The sequence below is a fragment of the Apodemus sylvaticus genome, chromosome 12, assembly GCF_947179515.1.
Source record: "Apodemus sylvaticus chromosome 12, mApoSyl1.1, whole genome shotgun sequence".
In the NCBI taxonomy this organism is placed as follows: domain Eukaryota; kingdom Metazoa; phylum Chordata; class Mammalia; order Rodentia; family Muridae; genus Apodemus; species Apodemus sylvaticus.
This window is the reverse complement of record NC_067483.1, coordinates 19,501,100-19,507,012: the sequence shown is the minus strand read 5'-3', so window position 1 is coordinate 19,507,012 and position 5,913 is coordinate 19,501,100. Positions and strand designations below refer to the sequence as shown.

Here is a 5,913-nt window from a genome sequence, read left to right as displayed (position 1 = left end):
TTGAATTCAATGTACTCTGATCACATTTATGCCCATTCCTGTCTCTAATCTCTCATATACCCAACAACTGTATCCTTCACCCAAACCAAACTTCCTTCTAAATGCCTATCAGCTTTTTGCTGCAGACCCTGTACAAACAACCACAGTTGCTGCACATGTGTATTGTTAAAGCCAATATCATGCCAAGGACACAGCACCTTCTGTATTCTTTTCTATCTTTCAGATCTGATAGTCCTTCAGAACCACCTCTGCAGTGTTTCCTCATGAAGGGGTGAGGGGTGCCACAATTTTAGTTCAAAACAAAATGTTTACTAGCAATTTAAAATATTTGCTTTCTTGCCGATGATTTACTTGTTGTAGGTCTCTCTAAGTGCTAAGTGTAATGGTCAAATGTCAATATACAAATCAAAGTTATATTCCACATCATTATTATTCATTGTTATCATTTAAAATCATTTTTCTACTCCTCTGCCACAGCCACCCACCATCGCCAGCCCACCTTCCTGTTCAACTCTGACTCAGAATCCATGTGCCACCATGGCAAACTTCACAGTAGATCAGATCCATGACATCATGGACAGGAAACCAATATCCGGAATATGTCAGTCATTGCTCATATGGACCACGGCAAGTCCACGCTGAACAACCCCTTTGCGTGCAAGGCAGGCACCATCGCCTCTGCTCTACCTCAAGAGACATATTTCACTGACACTTGCAAGGATGAGCAGGAGCACTGTATCACAATCAAGTCTGCCATCTTCTATGAGCTCTCCGAGAATGACCTGAACTTCATTAAGCATAGCAAGGAAGGCTTGGGCTCCCTCATTAACCTCACTGACTCTCCAGGCCATGCGGATTTCTCTTCAGAGGTAACAACTGCCTTGTGTATAACTAATGGAGCTCTGGTGGTGGTAGACTGTACCAGGTATGCGTGTACAGACTGAAAGAGTGCTGCTACAGGCCATTGCTGAGCACATCAAACCTGTGCTGATGAATAAGATGTCCTTAAGTTAAACATAAAACAGAACAGGACACTGAAAAGACTTGTTTTATGGATTAGATCATTTTCTCTATTTGGATAGCAATGAATCCCAAAGCAAGCACTTTACAAAAGTAAAGATCAGCCACATGCTTCTAGGGTTCTGTGTACTAATTGTGTGACTATTTTTACATCAGTAGTGGAGTTTTCCTTTCATTAATTTATGGACTTGAGGGCATATACAGACCTAACATACTTGTCTGTTATGAATGAAGTTACCAAAAACATAACTGTATGCATAGGTAAGGCTAAAAAATGTAGTATATCTTGAATAAGCAATTCAGCACTTATCAATGGATCCTATGGGTTTTTTCATTATTTAACAATCTCATATACATGCATGATGAATTTTCATCATTTGTCAGTCCCATTCCTCTTCTTTATCTCTCGTCTTCTGAAATTTAAAGGTCAATATTATTAATGATTTTTATTTCTCTACATTGTATCTACAGTCTTGGGATTGTCCATTTGGGTCCAGGAAGGAGTGTGTGTGTGTGTGTGTGTGTGTGTATTTCAGATACAGTTTAAAGCCTGATCCTGCTTAGATTTCAGTGGCTTGCCTTAACCTGAAGCTTTCTGGGATATAAGAGTGCACTTTGTATATTGTGCACATGAAATAGTCAGGTATTGTCCTAATACAAAGTATTATCACTTGGGAAAATAAAAAAAGATGAGAGGATGAAGGATGACTGTGAATGAATGCCAAGGTAGGTGTGAGGAAATTATATATGTTGATGCAGATTATATATAATATGTATAGGCATGTTTTAAGCAATTAAGCAAATGTTCTTCTTGATCATTTTTCAGACTCACCAAACTCCTTTTAGTTGGTTCTGAAGCTGCAAACACGTTTTGCATCATAATTATTATCTGAGTTCTTGATCTTAGGCAAATTTTGACCATAAAACCACAGAAAACAAAGTCAGTAAAGGTCAGAATATCCCAGAACACAAAAGAAGGGGAAAAGGAATGAATTGAAGACAGGTTATCAGACTTTCAATTACTAAAACCAAAATACAGATAATGCAAATTTCCTCAGTACTCTCACCTACCTGATCATAGTTATACAAGCAAGCAGACAAACCACAAATGTGTACATATACACTGGCACAGGCTGCATGCAATTAAGTTCAAGAAGGCAACAGAATATTTAGAGATGAAAGAGAGAATAACAAACAGAAGAAAATGTGCCCTCCAATCCTGCACATACAGCATACCTATTGTTCTTCCTGATTGAGGTGGAGTGGGGATGGACGAAACATGGCTGCAACAATTTACTCCCAAATGATGCACTAAATTATCACCCACTTAATCCTTTAGCTGCTGCACTGCAAAGTTGAATCTTGGTCTTGCTAGCTTAGCAGGTATAATTCAGTCAGTGAAACACTTTATAACAAACACAGCAAGAATAGCCTGTTGACATGGACCCCTTCCCTGCATGTAAAGCCTCTGACATTTTTGTACTTCAATATGGGCAAAGCTTTATTCACAGCCCTAGGACTACTCTCCACCATGTTAAAAAGTCCTTTCGCAAAAATTAATGACAAAAGAAATGGGTCAAGAAGCCCAAACATAGTGTTCTCTCACAAACTGAAAGACTTAACTCTGATTTTTAATAATCATTCATTGTGATATTTTCTGTCATATTTCTCCATGCTATTATTTTTGAAATAGAACACTGGTCTATATCCATAGTAACCATGCGTAAATGTTGAGCTGTACCTGCAAACAACCTGAAATCATCATTTTAGTGAAAACAGTTTTCACACAGAGAAAATCTCATAATCCCTTTAGAATAATATTTCTTCATATATATGCCACAACATTCATTTGTTGTATTTTCAGAAAAATACATAATTGGCCAATATTCTATACCCTAAATTTTCAGCTGGTATTCATAACACCTATAATAGTGTGTGATGTAAACTAACATTTACTAGTTTACCTTTAAATGCTCTCTCCTTCAGTCAGTGCTGGAGACATTGAAAGTGACAGGTATCATTTCTTAAAACATCTAAATATCATTCTGTAGCTATATGATCCATAAATTAAGTATTACTGTTGTTCACCCAATTAATTTGTACATAATATGCATCTATGAAATACAAAAATGTGAATTTTGCCACAACATAAAGACGAAAACAAAGTGTGTTTAAATTAAATTTTAAAATTTAAGAGCAAATAATACATTCGACTCATTATTGAACCTCTTTCAGAAGATCTATTTAACTTTAACATTGACTTTTAAATGAAATATTTAACATTCCTTCATGTGATTTTGAATTTAACTCAAGCTTATAATATTTATGAAAATTTGAAATCCTCATCAGCTCGTTTAGCTCTTCTGTAGTGTGCGTCAGGAAAGATGTGCTCTATTCTTGATCACATTAGCTTCTAGCATCTGAGGCTCAGTTATGGGGACAAATGTTGTATTATGTTTTCATGCAATGAACTATATTATATTTTCTGACCTAGAACCAGTAACTTCCATTAGCTTTCATGAAGTAAGACTTTACTAATTGTATACATTAATATAAAATAAGAGCAGTCTTTTCAGAATCAAGTGATGAAGATGGAATTATGAAAAATCATACTTAGAATTCTAGATTACATGCACTAGAGACAAATATACTACTATTACTCTGCTAAATAGACACAATATCAGATAACCACATATGTACTTATCTGTGTACTCACAGTTAGGTGTGTTTCTGAACCCTCATCATGAAAAGCTCCTTTTTACAATAGATAGTGACTGATACAGAAATATAGTGATTCTTAACATCAGAGACTTAGGGGATATAGAGTTGCTTCTTAAATGGGTCTGTTGTATTATACCCCTCTTCTCAAGGACCAAGTATCATCTTGTATGAGAGTCCTTAAATATCATACGATACTGGGGTACTGAATGACTACAGCAAATCAATGTTTTCCAGACATGGCAAGGTCATTGCATACATGAGCTCATGGAGCCTGTGATGAGACACACAAGATCTATACAAGGTCAATTCAGCCAGAATCCAAACATAGATGAAAGAGTAACTTCCAAATCCCACAACAAACTGGGGGTTGATTTTCCCCCAGCTACAGATAATGTAGTCTAATGAAAGGAGGACAAGAGGACACCTGTTCTTATTGAATTACATGAGAAGTAACCTTCTCTGCAGATATTATCATATGCAAAGTTATCATGATTGTTTTGTAGTGCAGATTGAAGCATAGTGATTCCTCCAGAAGATCTTTTATTATTCATAATTGTTTTGGCTATCCTGTCTTTTGCTTTGTTTTGTTTTTCCTTATAGTAGAGGGTAAATGGAACCTGAAAAGGCCATTTCCAGTGTTTAGACACTGCTCCCAGTGGAGGAACGGCACAAACCCACCTTGAAAATTTTCAAACCAAAATTGTTCCTGTCTAAAATAAAGCAGGAACAAAAATGGAGCAGAGACTGACTAAACAGCCAAACAGTGACTAGCCTAACTTGGGTTCCATCCCATAGGCAGGTATTAATCCCTGACATTATTACTGATACTATGTTGTACTTGCAGACAAGAGCCTTGGCATGAATGTCTTTTGAGAGGCTCTAGTACCAGCTGACTGAGACAGATGCTAATATTCACAGCCAAACATTGGACAAAGGTCAGGGACATCTATGGAAGAGTTAGGGGAAGGATGAAAGGAGCTGAAGGGGAGGGGATTGCAACCCCATAGGAAGACCAAGAGTATCAACTAAGTTGGACCAGTTGGAGATCCCAGAGACGGATCCACCAACCAAAGAGTATGCACAGGCTCCTCTGGGATCCCTGGCACATATAACAGAGGACTGACTTGTCTGGTCTCAGTGTGAGAGATTGAGACTAATGCTGCAGAGACTTGATTCACAAGGGTGTGAGGGATGCCTTGGAGGTGTATCCTCTCAGCGGCAAAGGGGAGGAAAGATAGGAGAAGAAATCTGTGAGTGGGGATTGAACAGGGAGAAAACATTTTTCACATAAATAAGTAAAACATCAAATTAATATGACCTGTCTGTGAATTAGTAGTAAATATGTAGATTTGTAGTCTTGGTTGAAAACTAATTGGTTATCTACTTTATTGTTAATTAAATAGGGTGTGGTAGAAAAGGTGATTTCACACAATGTATGAATTAGTGGTATAAATTTCACCATTGTTATTGCTGACTATTTTGTATGGGAGACTGATATTCTCACATCTTGTCTAATAAGCCTGAGCAAGTCTCTTAGCCTTGTCACTCTTCCATAGTTCCTGGAAACTATGTGACTTAATTCAAGTACATAATTCTTTGCCAGCCAAAAAAAAAACTTGTGTCCCTAGCAATGAACACAGCTGGATGTACTCTCATTGGGTTATATTATAGTCTCATATTGGATGTTTCTCAGTAATAGTCTCAAAAATTTGCCTATATGTTGTACATTATATTAGAGCAACTAAGTCATAACTGTGGGCAGAAACCAAATGAATAAGTATGATTTTATCTGGTTCACAATAAAATTAGGAAGCATATCACATAAAATTATTTTAAAAAGAGTAGAAACAGATGGCTTGCCTCACAGCTTCTGTATCATTCCTGCGATCTTACTTCACATAAACTAAGGCCAATAAACTGTTCTAGCATTGTGCAAAAAAAAAAAAAAAAAAAAAAAAAAAAAAAAAAAAAAAAAATCATGCTGTAAGGGAATTGGACTGTCTAAGATTTCCCTGAAACAGAAAATCTCCTCTGTGAAAACATAGTCATTGTCTAGGATTCAGAATCACTTACTAGTCAGAACTGAGTTCTCAATAATGAGAATGGTGACTCATTGCAGACTGAGATGATTAACCAAGGAAATCTAGAGAAATTCTTGCAGACAGGCTTAAT

General features: G+C 36.7%; 1 pseudogene; it reads left to right on the top strand.

The window, feature by feature from the left end:
- Window positions 1-537: 537 nt before the first annotated feature.
- LOC127697761 (elongation factor 2-like) lies at window positions 538-1,014 on the top strand (annotated as a pseudogene).
- The last annotated feature ends 4,899 nt before the right edge of the window (window positions 1,015-5,913 follow it).